Source organism: Dama dama, chromosome 24 (assembly GCF_033118175.1).
Source record: "Dama dama isolate Ldn47 chromosome 24, ASM3311817v1, whole genome shotgun sequence".
Taxonomy (NCBI): domain Eukaryota; kingdom Metazoa; phylum Chordata; class Mammalia; order Artiodactyla; family Cervidae; genus Dama; species Dama dama.
In genome coordinates, this window is record NC_083704.1 from 1,148,334 (window position 1) to 1,163,892 (window position 15,559).

Here is a 15,559-nt window from a genome sequence, read left to right on the forward strand (position 1 = left end):
GAACAGACGTGTGCATGTGGTTCTGCCTTGGCCTGGGAGTGTGGACACCTGCCTGGCCCCCAGGCTCAGGGGCAAGGGACCGGAGAGAGCACCACCCCGAAGAGCTTTTCTCCCAGGCTTGGAAGCATTGTGCGCGCCTGGCGGGAACAGTGGGCGGGAGTGCTTGCAAACCGGCCTTTGGAGGCAGCCGGGGACGTCTTCCAGTGGGAGAGGGCCGGTTGTGCTCAGAGGCCCCACAGGCCAGGGGCAGGACCCAGCAGGGCCCCTGCCCCTGGCCAGCCTTGCCCAGACCTTCCTGGCCTCCGGGGTTACTGCCCCACCAAGGGGCAGGCTGCGGGGACTGGGTCCAGACATGCCCGGGCGCCTCCCCTGGCTCATCCCTTCTGGTACCTTTCCCCTGGGCCTAGGCCTTGGTTGAGACCTCCTTGGAGAGGAGATTGCTGGCAGGGGCTGTCTCCACACTGCAAGGTGCTGGAGCACAGAGGGCCTAGACAGAGGGAAGGGACCAGTAAGGGGCTGGATGCCCAAGACCACTTTGGCCCAGCAGCCTCAGGGCAGCAGGGAGATCAAGAGCCCCAACTTGCCCCTAGGTCGGCTCTGCCCCTTCCCACACAGGCGGCCAGCCCAGCAGCTGCCTGACAGCCTCTGGCTCCCCCGAGCTCTCTGCCGGTGCAGGGGATAGAACAGACGTGTGCATGTCGTTCTGCCTTGGTCTGGGAGTGTGTTCCCCCTGCATTGCCCCCAGGATCAGGGGCAAGGGCCCGGAGAGAGCACCACCCCGAAGCGCTTTTCTCCCGGGCTTTGGAGCATTGTGCATGCCTGGCGTGAACAGCGGGCGGGAGTGTTTGCAAACCGGCCTTTGGAGGCAGCCTGGGGAGGTCTTCCAGCGGGAGAGGGCCGGTTGTGCTCAGAGGCCCCACAGGCCAGGGGCAGGACCCTGCAGGGCCCCTGTCCCTGGCCAGCCTTGCCCAGATCTTCCTGGCCTCCGGGGGTACTGCCCCACCAAGGGGCAGGCTGCGGGGACTGGGTCCAGACAGGCCCAGGTGCCTCCCAAGTCTCATCCCCGCTGGTGCCTTTACCCTGGGCCTAGGCCTCGGTAAGGCCTCCTTGGAGAGGAGGTTGCTGGCAGGGGCTGTCTCCACACTGCAAGGTGCTGGAGCTCAGAGGGCCTCGTCAGAGGGAAGGGACCAGCAAGGGGCTGGATGCCCAAGACCTCTTTGGCCCAGCAGGCCCAGGGCAGCAGGGAGAGCAAGAGGCCCAACTTGCCCCTAGGTCGGCTCTGCCCCTTCCCACACAGGCGGCCAGCCCAGCAGCTGCCTGACAGACTCTGGCTCCCCCGAGCTCTCTGCCGGTGCAGGGGGCAGGAACAGACGTGTGCATGTGGTTCTGCCTTGGTCTTGGAGTGTGGACCCCTGCCTGGCCCCCAGGCTCAGGGGCAAGGGCCCGGAGAGAGCAACACCCCGAAGCGCTTTTCTCCCGGGCTTGGGAGCATTGTGCGTGCCTGGCGGGAACAGCGGGCGCGAGTGTTGGCAAACCGGCCTTTGGAGGCAGCCGGGGAGGCCTTCCAGTGGGAGAGGGCCGGTTGTGCTCAGAGGCCCCACAGGACAGGGGCAGAACCCAGCAGGGCCCCTGCCCCTGGCCAGCCTTACCTAAACATTCCTGGCCTCCGGGGGTACTGCCCCACCAAGGGGCAGGCTGCGGGGACGGGGTCCAGACATGCCCGGGCGCCTCCACTGGCTAATCCCCGCTGGTGCCTTTCCCCTGGGCCTAGGCCTCGGTTGAGGCCTCCTTGGAGAGGAGGTTGCTGGCAGGGGCTGTCTCCACACTGCAAGGTGCTGGAGCTCAGAGGGCCTCGTCAGAGGGAAGGGACCAGCAAGGGGCTGGATGCCCAAGACCTCTTTGGCCCAGCAGCCTCAGGGCAGCAGGGAGAGCAAGAGGCCCAACTTGCCCCTAGGTCGGCTCTGCCCCTTCCCACACAGGCGGCCATCCCAGCAGCTGCCTGACAGACTCTGGCTCCCCCCAGCTCTCTGCCGGTGGAGGGGGCAGGAACAGACGTGTGCATGTGGTTCTGACTTGGCCTGGGAGTGTGGATCCCCTGCCTGGCCCCCAGGCTCAGGGGCAAGTGCCCGGAGAGAGCACCACCCCGAAGCGCTTTTCTCCCGGGCTTGGGAGCATTGTGCGCCCCTGGTGGGAACAGTGGGCGGGAGTGCTTGCAAACCGGACTTTGGAGGCAGCCGGGGAGGTCTTCCAGTGGGAGAGGGCCGGTTGTGCTCAGAGGCCCCACAGGCCAGGGGCAGGACCCAGCAGGGCCCCTGCCCCTGGCCAGCCTTGCCCAGACCTTCCTGCCTCCGGGGGTACAGCCCCACCTAGGGGCAGGCTGCGGGGACTGGGTCCAGACATGCCCGGGCCCCTCCCCAGGCTCATCCCTGCTGGTGACTTTCCCCTGGGCCTAGGCCTCGGTTGAGGCCTCGTTGCAGAGGAGGTTGCTGGCAGGGGCTGTCTCCACACTGCAAGGTGCTGGAGCTCAGAGGGCCTCGTCAGAGGGAAGGGACCAGTAAGGGGCTGGATGCCCAGGACCTCTTTGACCCAGCAGCCTCAGGGCAGCAGGGAGAGCAAGAGGCCCAACTTGCCCCTAGGTCGGCTCTGCCCCTTCCCACACAGGCGGCCAGCCCAGCAGCTGCCTGACAGACTCTGGCTCCCCCAAGCTCTCTGCCGGTGCAGGGGACAGGAACAGACGTGTGCATGTGGTTCTGCCTTGGCCTGGGAGTGTGGACCCCTGCCTGGCCCCCAGGCTCAGGGGCAAGGGCCCGGAGAGAGCACCACCCCGAAGCGCTTTTCTCCCGGGCTTGGGAGCATTGTGCGCGCCTGTCGGGAACAGTGGGCGGGAGTGCTTGCAAACCGGCCTTTGGAGGCAGCCGGGGACGTCTTCCAGTGGGAGAGGGCCGGTTGTGCTCAGAGGCCCCACAGGCCAGGGGTAGGACCCAGCAGGGCCCCTGCCCCTGGCCAGCCTTGCACAGACCGTCCTGCCTCCGGGGTTACAGCCCCACCAAGGGGCAGGCTGCGGGGACTGGGTCCAGACATGCCCGGGCGCTTCCCCTGGCTCATCCCCGCTGGTGCCTTTCCCCTGGGCCTAGGCCTCGGTTGAGGCCTCCTTGGAGAGGTGGTTGCTGGCAGGGGCTGTCTCCACACTGCAAGGTGCTGGAGCTCAGAGGGCCTCGTCAGAGGGAAGGGACCAACAAGGGGCTGGATGCCCAAGACCTCTTTGGCCCAGCAGCCTCAGGGCAGCAGGGAGAGCAAGAGGCCCAACTTGCCCCTAGGTCGGCTCTGCCCCTTCCCACACAGGCGGCCAGCCCAGCAGCTGCCTGACAGACTCTGGTTCCCCTGAGCTCTCTGCCGGTGCAGGGGGCAGGAACAGACGTGTGCATGTGGTTCAGCCTTGGCCTGGGAGTGTGTTCCCCCTGCATTGCCCCAGGCTCAGGGGCAAGGGCCCGGTGAGAGCACCACCCCGAAGCGCTTTTCTCCCGGGCTTGGGAGCATTGTGCGCGCCTGGTGGGAACAGTGGGCGTGAGTGTTGGCAAACCGGCCTTTGGAGGCAGCCGGGGAGGTCTTCCAGGAGAGAGGGCCGGATGTGCTCAGAGGCCCCACAGGCCAGGGGCAGGACCCAGCAGGGCCCCTGCCCCTGGCCAGCCTTGCCCAGACCTTCCTGGCCTCCGGGGGTACTGCCCCACCAAGGGGCAGGCTGCGGGGACTGGGTCCAGACATGCCCGGGCGCCTCCCCTGGCTCATCCCCGCTGGTGCCTTTCCCTGGGACTAGGCCTCGGTTGAGGCCTCCTTTTAGAGGAGGTTGCTGGCAGGGGCTGTCTCCACACTGCAAGGTGCTGGAGCACAGAGGGCTTCGTCAGCGGGAAGGGACCAGCAAGGGGCTGGATGCCCAAGACCTCTTTGGCCCAGCAGCCTCAGGGAAGCAGGGAGAGCAAGAGGCCCAACTTGCCCCTAGGTCGGCTCTGCCCCTTCCCACACAGGCGGCCAGCCCAGCAGCTGCCTGACAGACTCTGGCTCCCCCGAGCTCTCTGCCGGTGCAGGGGTCAGGAACAGACGTGTGCATGTGGTTCTGCCTTGGTCTGGGAGTGTGGACCCACTGCCTGTCCCCCAGGCTCAGGGGCAACGGCCCGGAGAGAGCAACACCCCGAAGTGCTTTTCTCCCGGGCTTGGGAGCATTGTGCGTGCCTGGCGGGAACAGCGGGCACGAGTGTTGGCAAACCGGCCTTTGGAGGCAGCCGGGGAGGTCTTCCAGTGGGAGAGGGCCGGTTGTGCTCAGAGGCCCCACAGGCCAGGGGCAGGACCCAGAAGGACCCCTGTCCCTGGCCAGCCTTGCCCAGACCTTCCTGGCCTCCGGGGGTACTGCCCCACCAAGAGGCACGCTGAGGGGACTGGGTCCAGACATGCCCGGGCGCCTCCGCAGGCTCATCCCCGCTGGTGCCTTTCCCCTGGGCCTAGGCCTCGGTTGAGGCATCCTTGGAGAGGAGGTTGCTGGCAGGGGCTGTCTCCACACTGCAAGGTGCTGGAGCTCAGAGGGCCTCGTCAGAGGGAAGGGCCCAGCAAGGGGCTGGATGCCCAAGACCTCTTTGGCCCAGCAGCCTCAGGGCTGCAGGGAGAGCAAGAGGCCCAACTTGCCCCTAGGTCGGCTCTGCCCCGTCCCACACAGGCAGCCATCCCAGCAGCAGCCTGGCAGTCTCTGGCTCCTCCGAGCTCTCTGCCGGTGTAGGGGGCAGGAACAGACGTGTGCATGTCGTTCTGCCTTGGCCTGGGAGTGTGTTCCCCCTGCCTGGCTCCCAGGCTCAGGGGCAAGGGCCCGGAGAGAGCACCAGCCCGAAGCGCTTTTCTCCCGGGCTTGGGAGCATTGTGCGGGCCTGGCGGGAACAGCGGGCTGGAGTGCTTGCAAACCGGCCTTTGGAGGCAGACGGGGAGGTCTTCCAGCGGGAGAGTGCCGGTTGTGCTCAGAGGCCCCACAGGCCAGGGGCAAGACCCAGCAGTGTCCCTGCCCCTGGCAGCCTTGCCCAGACCTTCCTGGCCTCCGGGGGTACAGCTCCACCAAGGGGCAGGCTGCGGGGACTGGGTCCAGACATGGCCGGGCGCCTCCCCAGGCTCATCCCCGCTGGTGCCTTTCCCCTGGGCCTAGGCCTCCGTTGAGGCCTCCTTGGAGAGGAGGTTGCTGGCAGGGGCTGTCTCCACACTGCTAGGTGATGGAGCTCAGAGGGCCTCGTCAGCGGGAAGGGACCAGCAAGGGGCTGGATGCCCAAGACCTCTTTGGCCCAGCAGCCTCAGGGCAGCAGGGAGAGCAAGAGGCCCAACTTGCCCCTAGGTCGGCTCTGCCCCTTCCCACACAGGCGGCCAGCCCAGCAGCTGCCTGACAGACTCTGGCTCCCCCGAGCTCTCTGCCGGTGCAGGGGTCAGGAACAGACGTGTGCATGTGGTTCTGCCTTTGTCTGGGAGTGTGGACCCACTGCCTGGCCCCCAGGCTCAGGGGCAAGGGCCCGGAGAGAGCAACACCCCGAAGTGCTTTTCTCCCGGGCTTGGGAGCATTGTGCGTGCCTGGCGGGAACAGCGGGCGGGAGTGTTGCAAACCGGCCATTGGAGGCAGCCGGGGAGGTCTTCCAGTGGGAGAGGGCCGGTTGTGCTCAGATGCCCCACAGGACAGGGGCAGGACCCAGCAGGGCGCCTGCCCCAGGCCAGCCTTGCCCAGACCTTCCTGGCCTCCGGGGGTACTGCCCCACCAAGGGGCAGGCTGCGGGGACTGGGGTCCAGAAATGCCCGGGCGCCTCCCCAGGCTCATCCCCGCTGGTGCCTTTCCCCTGGGCCTAGGCCTCGGTTGAGGCCTCATTGGAGAGGAGGTTGCTGGCAGGGGCTGTCTCCACACTGCAAGGTGCTGGAGCTCAGAGGGCCTCGTCAGAGGGAAGGGACCAGCAAGGGGCTGGATGCCCAAGACCTCTTTGGCCCAGCAGCCTCAGGGCAGCAGGGAGAGCAAGAGGCCCAACTTGCCCCTAGGTCGGCTCTGCCCCTTCCCACACAGGCGGCCAGCCCAGCAGCTGCCTGACAGACTCTGGCTCCCCTGAGCTCTCTGCCGGTGCAGGGGGCAGGAACAGACGTGTGCATGTGGTTCTGCCTTGGCCTGGGAGTGTGGAACCCCTGCATTGCCCCCAGGCTCAGGGGCAAGGGCCCGGTGAGAGCACCACCCCGAAGCGCTTTTCTCCCGGGCTTGGGAGCATTGTGCGCGCCTGCTGGGAACAGTGGGCGTGAGTGTTGGCAAACCGGCCTTTGGAGGCAGCCGGGGAGGTCTTCCAGCGGGAGAGGGCCGGATGTGCTCAGAGTCCCCACAGGCCAGGGGCAGGACCCAGCAGGTCCCCTGCCCCTGGCCAGCCTTTCCCAGACCTTCCTGGCCTCCGGGGGTACTGCCCCACCAAGGGGCAGGCTGCGGGGACTGGGTCCAGACATGGCCGGGCGCCTCCCCAGGCTCATCCCCGCTGGTGCCTTTCCCCTGGGCCTAGGCCTCGGTTTAGGCCTCCTTGGAGAGGAGGTTGCTGGCAGGGGCTGTCTCCACACTGCAAGGTGCTGGAGCTCAGAGGGCCTCGTCAGAGGGAAGGGACCAGCAAAGGGCTGGATGCCCAAGACGTCTTTGGCCCAGCAGCCTCAGGGCAGCAGGGAGAGCAAGAGGCCCAACTTGCCCCTAGTGCGGCTCTGCCCCTTCCCACACAGGCGGCCAACCCAGCAGCTGCCTGACAGACTCTGGCTCCCCCAAGCTCTCTGGCAGTGCAGGGGACAGGAACAGACGTGGGCATGTGGTTCTGCCGTGGCCTGGGAGTGTGTTCCCCCTGCCTTGCCCCCAGGCTCAGGGGCAAGGGCCCGGAGAGAGCACCACCCCGAAGCGCTTTTCTCCCGGGCTTGGGAGCATTGTGCGAGCCTGGCGTGAACAGCGGGCGGGAGTGTTTGCAAACAGGACTTTGGAGGCAGCCGGGGAGGTCTTCCAGTGGGAGAGGGCCGGATGTGCTCAGAGGCCCCACAGGCCAGGGGCAGGACCCAGCAGGGCCCCTGCCCCTGGCCAGCCTTGCCCAGACCTTCCTGGCCTCCGGGGGTACTGCCCCACCAAGGGGCAGGCTGCGGGGACTGGGTCCAGACATGCTCGGGCGCCTCCACTGGCTAATCCCCGCTGGTGCCTTTCCCCTGGGCCTAGGCCTCGGTTGAGGCCTCCTTGGAGAGGAGGTTGCTGGCAGGGGCTGTCTCCACACTGCGAGGTGCTGGAACTCAGAGGGCCTCGTCAGAGGGAAGGGACCAGCAAAGGGCTGGATGCCCAAGACCTCTTTGGCCCAGCAGCCTCAGGGCAGCAGGGAGAGCAAGAGGCCCAACTTGCCCCTAGGTCGGCTCTGCCCCTTCCCACACAGGCAGACAACCCAGCAGCTGCCTGGCAGACTCTGGCTCCCCCGAGCTCTCTGCCGGTGCAGGGGGCAGCAACAGACGTGTGCATGTGGTTCTGATTTGGCCTGGGAGTGTGGAACCCCTGCCTGGCCCCCAGGCTCAGGGGCAAGGGCCCGGAGAGAGCAACACCCCGAAGCGCTTTTCTCCCGGGCTTGGGAGCATTGTGCGTGCCTGGCGGGAACAGCGGGCGCGAGTGTTGGCAAACCGGCCTTTGGAGGCAGCCGGGGAGGTCTTCCAGTGGGAGAGGGCCGGTTGTGCTCAGAGGCCCCACAGGCCAGGGGCAGAACCCAGCAGGGCCCCTGCCCCTGGCCAGCCTTGCCCAGACCTTCCTGGCCTCCGGCGGTACTGCCCCACCAAGGGGCAGGCTGCGGGGACTGGGTCCAGTCTTGCCCGGGCGCCTCCACTGGTTCATCCCCGCTGGTGCCTTTCCCCTGGGCCTAGGCCTCGGTTGAGGCCTCCTTGGAGAGGAGGTTGCTGGCAGGGGCTGTCTCCACACTGCAAGGTGGTTGAGCTCAGAGGGCCTCGTCAGAGGGAAGGGACCAGCAAGGGGCTGGATGCCCAAGACCTCTTTGGCCCAGCAGCCTCAGGGCAGCAGGGAGAGCAAGAGGCCCAACTTGCCCCTAGGTCGGTTCTGCCCCTTCCCACACACGCGGCCAGCCCAGCAGCTGCCTGACAGACTCTGGCTCCCCCCAGCTCTCTGCCGGTGCAGGGGTCAGGAACAGACGTGTGCATTTGGTTCTGCCTTGGCCTGGGAGTGTGGAACCCCTGCATTGCCCCCAGGCTCAGGGGCAAGGGCCCGGTGGGAGCACCACCCCGAAGCGCTTTTCTCCCGGGCTTGGGAGCATTGTGCGCGCCTGGTGGGAACAGTGGGCGGGAGTGTTGGCAAACCGGCCTTTGGAGGCAGCCGGGGAGGTCTTCCAGCGGGAGAGGGCCGGATGTGCTCAGAGGCCCCACAGGCCAGGGGCAGGACCCAGCAGGTCCCCTGCCCCTGGCCAGCCTTTCCCAGTCCTTCCTGGCCTCCGGTGGTACTGCCCCACCAAGGGGCAGGCTGCGGGGACTGGGTCCAGACATGCCCAGGCGCCTCCCCAGGCTCATCCCCGCTGGTGCCTTTCCCCTGGGCCTAGGCCTCGGTTTAGGCCTCCTTGGAGAGGAGGTTGCTGGCAGGGGCTGTCTCCACACTGCAAGGTGCTGGAGCTCAGAGGGCCTCGTCAGAGGGAAGGGACCAGCAAGGGGTGGATGCCCAAGACGTCTTTGGCCCAGCAGCCTCAGGGCAGCAGTGAGAGCAAGAGGCCCAACTTGCCCCTAGGGTGGCTCTGCCCCTTCCCACACAGCTGGCCAACCCAGCAGCTGCCTGACAGACTCTGGCTCCCCCAAGCTCTCTGCCGGTGCAGGGGACAGGAACAGACGTGGGCATGTGGTTCTGCCTTGGCCTGGGAGTGTGTTCCCCCTGCCTTGCCCCCAGGCTCAGGGGCAAGGGCCCGGAGAGAGCACCACCCCGAAGCGCTTTTCTCCCGGGCTTGGGAGCATTGTGCGAGCCTGGCGTGAACAGCGGGCGGGAGTGTTGCAAACCGGCCTTTGGAGGCAGCCGGGGAGGTCTTCCAGTGGGAGAGTGCCGGTTGTGCTCAGAGGCCCCACAGGCCAGGGGCAGGACCCAGCAGGGCCCTTGCCCCTGGCCAGCCTTGCCCAGACCTTCCTGGCCTCCGGGGGTACTGCCCCACCAAGGGGCAGGCTGCGGGGACTGGGTCCAGACATGGCCGGGCCCCTCCCCAGGATCATCCCCGCTGGTGCCTTTCCCCTGGGTGTAGGCCTCGGTTGAGGCCTCTTTGGAGAGGAGGTTGCTGGCAGGGGCTGTCTCCACACTGCAAGGTGCTAGAGCTCAGAGGGCCTCGTCAGAAGGAAGGGACCAGGAAAGGGCTGGATGCCCAAGACCTCTTTGACCCAGCAGCCTCAGGGCAGCAGGGAGAGCAAGAGGCCCAACTTGCCCCTAGGTCGGCTCTGCCCCGTCCCACACAGGCAGCCAGCCCAGCAGCAGCCTGGCAGTCTTTGGCTCCCCCGAGCTCTCTGCCGGTGTAGGGGGCAGGAAGAGACGTGTGCATGTCGTTCTGCCTTGGCCTGGGAGTGTGTTCCCCCTGCCTGGCCCCCAGGCTCAGGGGCAAGTGCCCGGAGAGAGCACCACCCCGAAGCGCTTTTTTCCCGGGCTTGGGAGCATTATGCGTGCCTGGCGGGAACAGCGGGCGCGAGTGTTGGCAAACCGGCCTTTGGAGGCAGCCGGGGAGGTCTTCCAGCGGGAAAGGGCCGGATGTGCTCAGAGGCCCCACAGGCCAGGGGCAGGACCCAGCAGGTCCCCTGCCCCTGGCCAGCCTTTCCAAGTCCTTCCTGGCCTCCGGGGGTACTGCCCCACCAAGGGGCAGGCTGCGGGGACTGGGTCCAGACATGCCCGGGCGCCTCCCCAGGCTCATCCCCGCTGGTGCCTTTCCCCTGGGCCAAGGCCTCGGTTTAGGCCTCCTTGGAGAGGAGGTTGCTGGCAGGGGCTGTCTCCACACTGCAAGGTGCTGGAGCTCAGAGGGCCTCGTCAGAGGGAAGGGACCAGCAAAGGGCTGGATGCCCAAGACGTCTTTGGCCCAGCAGCCTCAGGGCAGCAGGGAGAGCAAGAGGCCCAACTTGCCCCTAGTGCGGCTCGGCCCCTTCCCACACAGGCGGCCAACCCAGCAGCTGCCTGACAGACTCTGGCTCCCCCAAGCTCTCTGGCAGTGCAGGGGACAGGAACAGACGTGGGCATGTGGTTCTGCCGTGGCCTGGGAGTGTGTTCCCCCTGCCTTGCCCCCAGGCTCAGGGGCAAGGGCCCGGAGAGAGCACCACCCCGAAGCGCTTTTCTCCCGGGCTTGGGAGCATTGTGCGAGCCTGGCGTGAACAGCGGGCGGGAGTGTTTGCAAACAGGACTTTGGAGGCAGCCGGGGAGGTCTTCCAGTGGGAGAGGGCCGGATGTGCTCAGAGGCCCCACAGGCCAGGGGCAGGACCCAGCAGGGCCCCTGCCCCTGGCCAGCCTTGCCCAGACCTTCCTGGCCTCCGGGGGTACTGCCCCACCAAGGGGCAGGCTGCGGGGACTGGGTCCAGACATGCCCGGGCGCCTCCACTGGCTAATCCCCGCTGGTGCCTTTCCCCTGGGCCTAGGCCTCGGTTGAGGCCTCCTTGGAGAGGAGGTTGCTGGCAGGGGCTGTCTCCACACTGCGAGGTGCTGGAACTCAGAGGGCCTCGTCAGAGGGAATGGACCAGCAAAGGGCTGGATGCCCAAGACCTCTTTGGCCCAGCAGCCTCAGGGCAGCAGGGAGAGCAAGAGGCCCAACTTGCCCCTAGGTCGGCTCTGCCCCTTCCCACACAGGCAGACAGCCCAGCAGCTGCCTGACAGACTCTGGCTCCCCCCAGCTCTCTGCCGGTGCAGGGGTCAGGAACAGACGTGTGCATTTGGTTCTGCCTTGGCCTGGGAGTGTGGAACCCCTGCATTGCCCCCAGGCTCAGGGGCAAGGGCCCGGTGGGAGCACTACCCCGAAGCGCTTTTCTCCCGGGCTTGGGAGCATTGTGCGCGCCTGGTGGGAACAGTGGGCGGGAGTGTTGGCAAACCGGCCTTTGGAGGCAGCCGGGGAGGTCTTCCAGCGGGAGAGGGCCGGATGTGCTCAGAGGCCCCACAGGACAGGGGCAGGACCCAGCAGGTCCCCTGCCCCTGGCCAGCCTTTCCCAGTCCTTCCTGGCCTCCGGTGGTACTGCCCCACCAAGGGGCAGGCTGCGGGGACTGGGTCCAGACATGCCCAGGCGCCTCCCCAGGCTCATCCCCGCTGGTGCCTTTCCCCTGGGCCTAGGCCTCGGTTTAGGCCTCCTTGGAGAGGAGGTTGCTGGCAGGGGCTGTCTCCACACTGCAAGGTGCTGGAGCTCAGAGGGCCTCGTCAGAGGGAAGGGACCAGCAAGGGGTGGATGCCCAAGACGTCTTTGGCCCAGCAGCCTCAGGGCAGCAGTGAGAGCAAGAGGCCCAACTTGCCCCTAGGGTGGCTCTGCCCCTTCCCACACAGCTGGCCAACCCAGCAGCTGCCTGACAGACTCTGGCTCCCCCAAGCTCTCTGGCAGTGCAGGGGACAGGAACAGACGTGGGCATGTGGTTCTGCCTTGGCCTGGGAGTGTGTTCCCCCTGCCTTGCCCCCAGGCTCAGGGGCAAGGGCCCGGAGAGAGCACCACCCCGAAGCGCTTTTCTCCCGGGCTTGGGAGCATTGTGCGAGCCTGGCGTGAACAGCGGGCGGGAGTGTTGCAAACCGGCCTTTGGAGGCAGCCGGGGAGGTCTTCCAGTGGGAGAGTGCCGGTTGTGCTCAGAGGCCCCACAGGCCAGGGGCAGGACCCAGCAGGGCCCTTGCCCCTGGCCAGCCTTGCCCAGACCTTCCTGGCCTCCGGGGGTACTGCCCCACCAAGGGGCAGGCTGCGGGGACTGGGTCCAGACATGGCCGGGCCCCTCCCCAGGATCATCCCCGCTGGTGCCTTTCCCCTGGGTGTAGGCCTCGGTTGAGGCCTCTTTGGAGAGGAGGTTGCTGGCAGGGGCTGTCTCCACACTGCAAGGTGCTAGAGCTCAGAGGGCCTCGTCAGAAGGAAGGGACCAGGAAAGGGCTGGATGCCCAAGACCTCTTTGACCCAGCAGCCTCAGGGCAGCAGGGAGAGCAAGAGGCCCAACTTGCCCCTAGGTCGGCTCTGCCCCGTCCCACACAGGCAGCCAGCCCAGCAGCAGCCTGACAGACTCTGGCTCTGCCGAGCTCTCTGCCGGTGCAGGGGGCAGATCAGAGGTGTGCATGTGGTTTTGCCTTGGCCTGGGAGTGTGGACACCCTGCCTTGCCCCCAGGCTCAGGGGCAAGGGCCCGGAGAGAGCACCACCCTGAAGCGCTTTTCTCCCGGGCTTGGGATCATTCTGCACGTCTGCTGGGAACAGTGGGAGGGAGCGCTTGCAAACCGGCCTTTGGAGGCAGCCAGGGAGGTCTTCCAGTGGGAGAGGGCCAGTTGTGCTCAGAGGCCCCACAGGCCAGGGGCAGGACGCAGCAGGGCCCGTGCCCCTGGCCAGCCTTGCCCAGACCTTCCTGGCCTCCGGGGGTACTGCCCCACCAAGGGGAAGGCTGCGGGGACTGGGTCCAGACATGCTCGGGCGCCTCCCCTGGCTCATCCCCGCTGGTGCCTTTCCCCTGGGCCTAGGCCTCTGTTGAGGCCTCCTTGGAGAGGAGGTTGCTGGCAGGGGCTGTCTCCACACTGCAAGGTGCTGGAGCTCAGAGGGCCTCGTCAGAGGGAAGGGACCAGTAAGGGGCTGGATGCCCAAGACGTCTTTGGCCCAGCAGCCTCAGGGCAGCAGGGAGAGCAAGAGGCCCAACTTGCCCCTAGGGCGGCTCTGCCCCTTCCCACACAGGCAGCCAGCCCAGCAGCTGCCTGACAGACTCTGGCTTCCCCAAGCTCTCTGGCAGTGCAGGGGACAGGAACAGACGTGGGCATGTGGTTCTGCCGTGTCCTGGGAGTGTGTTCCCCCTGCCTTGCCCCCAGGCTCAGGGGCAAGGGCCCGGAGAGAGCACCACCCCGAAGCGCTTTTCTCCCGGGCTTGGGAGCATTGTGCGAGCCTGGCGTGAACAGCGGGCGGGAGTGTTTGCAAACAGGACTTTGGAGGCAGCCGGGGAGGTCTTCAAGTGGGAGAGGGCCGGTTGTGCTCAGAGGCCCCACAGGCCAGGGGCAGGACCCAGCAGTGTCCCTGCCCCTGGCCAGCCTTGCCCAGACCTTCCTGGCCTCCGGGGGTACTGCCCCACCAAGGGGCAGGCTGCGGGGACTGGGTCCAGACATGCCCGGGCGCCACCCCAGGCTCATCCCCGCTGGTGCCTTTCCCCTGGGCTTGGCCTCGGTTGAGGCCTCTTTGGAGAGGAGGTTGCTGGCAGGGGCTGGCTCCACACTGCAAGGTGCTGGAGCTCAGAGGGCCTCGTCAGCGGGAAGGGACCAGCAAGGGGCTGGATGCCCAAGACCTCTTTGGCCCAGCAGCCTCAGGGCAGCAGGGAGAGCAAGAGGCCCAACTTGCCCCTAGGTCGGCTCTGCCCCTTCCCACACAGGCGGCCAGCCCAGCAGCTGCCTGACAGACTCTGGCTCCCCCGAGCTCTCTGCCGGTGCAAGGGTCAGGAACAGACGTGTGCATGTGGTTCTGCCTTGGTCTGGGAGTGTGGACCCACTGCCTGGCCCCCAGGCTCAGGGGCAAGGGCCCGGAGAGAGCACCACCCCGAAGTGCTTTTCTCCCGGGCTTGGGAGCATAGTGCGTGCCTGGCGGGAACAGCGGTCGGGAGTGTTGCAAACCGGCCTTTGGAGGCAGCCGGGGAGGTCTTCCAGTGGGAGAGGGCCGGTTGTGCTCAGAGGCCCCAGAGGCCAGGGGCAGGACCCAGCAGGGCGCCTGCCCCTGGCCAGCCTTGCCCAGACCTTCCTGGCCTCCGGGGGTACTGCCCCACCAAGGGTCAGGCTGCGGGGACTGGGTCCAGACATGCCCGGGCGCCTCCCCAGGCTCATCCCCGCTGGTGCCTTTCCCCTGGGCTTGGCCTCGGTTGAGGCCTCCTTTCAGAGGAGGTTGCTGGCAGGGGTTGTCTCCACACTGCAAGGTGCTGGAGCTCAGAGGGCCTCGTCAGAGGGAAGGGACCAGCAAGGGGCTGGATGCCCAAGACCTCTTTGGCCCAGCAGCCTCAGGGCAGCAGGGAGAGCAAGAGGCCCAACTTGCCCCTAGGTCGGCTCTGCCCCTTCCCACACAGGCGGCCAGCCCAGCAGCTGCCTGACAGACTCTGGCTCCCCTGAGCTCTCTGCCGGTGCAGGGGGCAGGAACAGACGTGTGCATGTGGTTCTGCCTTGGCCTGGGAGTGTGTTCCCCCTGCCTGGCCCCCAGGCTCAGGGGAAAGGGCCCGGAGAGAGCACCACCCCGAAGCGCTTTTCTCCCGGGCTTGGGAGCATTGTGCATGCCTGGCATGAACAGCGGTCGGGAGTGTTGGCAAACCGGCCTTTGGAGGCAACCGGGGAGGTCTTCCAGTGGGAGAGGGCCGGTTGTGCTCAGAGGCCCCACAGGCCAGGGGCAGGACCCAGCAGGGCCCCTGTCCCTGGCCAGCATTGCCCAGATCTTCCTGGCCTCCGGGGGTACTGCCCCACCAAGGGGCAGGCTGCGGGGACTGGGTCCAGACATGCCCGGGCGCCTCCACTGGCTAATCCCCGCTGGTGCCTTTGCCCTGGGCCTAGGCCTCGGTTGAGGCCTCCTTGGAGAGGAGGTTGCTGGCAGGGGCTGTCTCCACACTGCGAGGTGCTGGAACTCAGAGGGCCTCGTCAGAGGGAAGGGACCAGCAAAGGGCTGGATGCCCAAGACCTCTTTGGCCCAGCAGCCTCAGGGCAGCAGGGAGAGCAAGAGGCCCAACTTGCCCCTAGGTCGGCTCTGCCCCTTCCCACACAGGCAGACAGCCCAGCAGCTGCCTGGCAGACTCTGGCTCCCCCGAGCTCTCTGCCGGTGCAGGGGGCAGCAACAGACGTGTGCATGTGGTTCTGACTTGGCCTGGGAGTGTGGAACCCCTGCCTGGCCCCCAGGCTCAGGGGCAAGGGCCCGGAGAGAGCAACACCCCGAAGCGCTTTTCTCCCGGGCTTGGGAGCATTGTGCGTGCCTGGCGGGAACAGCGGGCGCGAGTGTTGGCAAACCGGCCTTTGGAGGCAGCCGGGGAGGTCTTCCAGTGGGAGAGGGCCGGTTGTGCTCAGAGGCCCCACAGGCCAGGGGCAGAACCCAGCAGGGCCCCTGCCCCTGGCCAGCCTTGCCCAGACCTTCCTGGCCTCCGGCGGTACTGCCCCACCAAGGGGCAGGCTGCGGGGACTGGGTCCAGTCTTGCCCGGGCGCCTCCACTGGTTCATCCCCGCTGGTGCCTTTCCCCTGGGCCTAGGCCTCGGTTGAGGCCTCCTTGGAGAGGAGGTTGCTGGCAGGGGCTGTCTCCACACTGCAAGGTGGTGGAGCTCAGAGGGCCTCGTCAGAGGGAAGGGACCAGCAAGGGGCTGGATGCCCAAGACCTCTTTGGCCCAGCAGCCT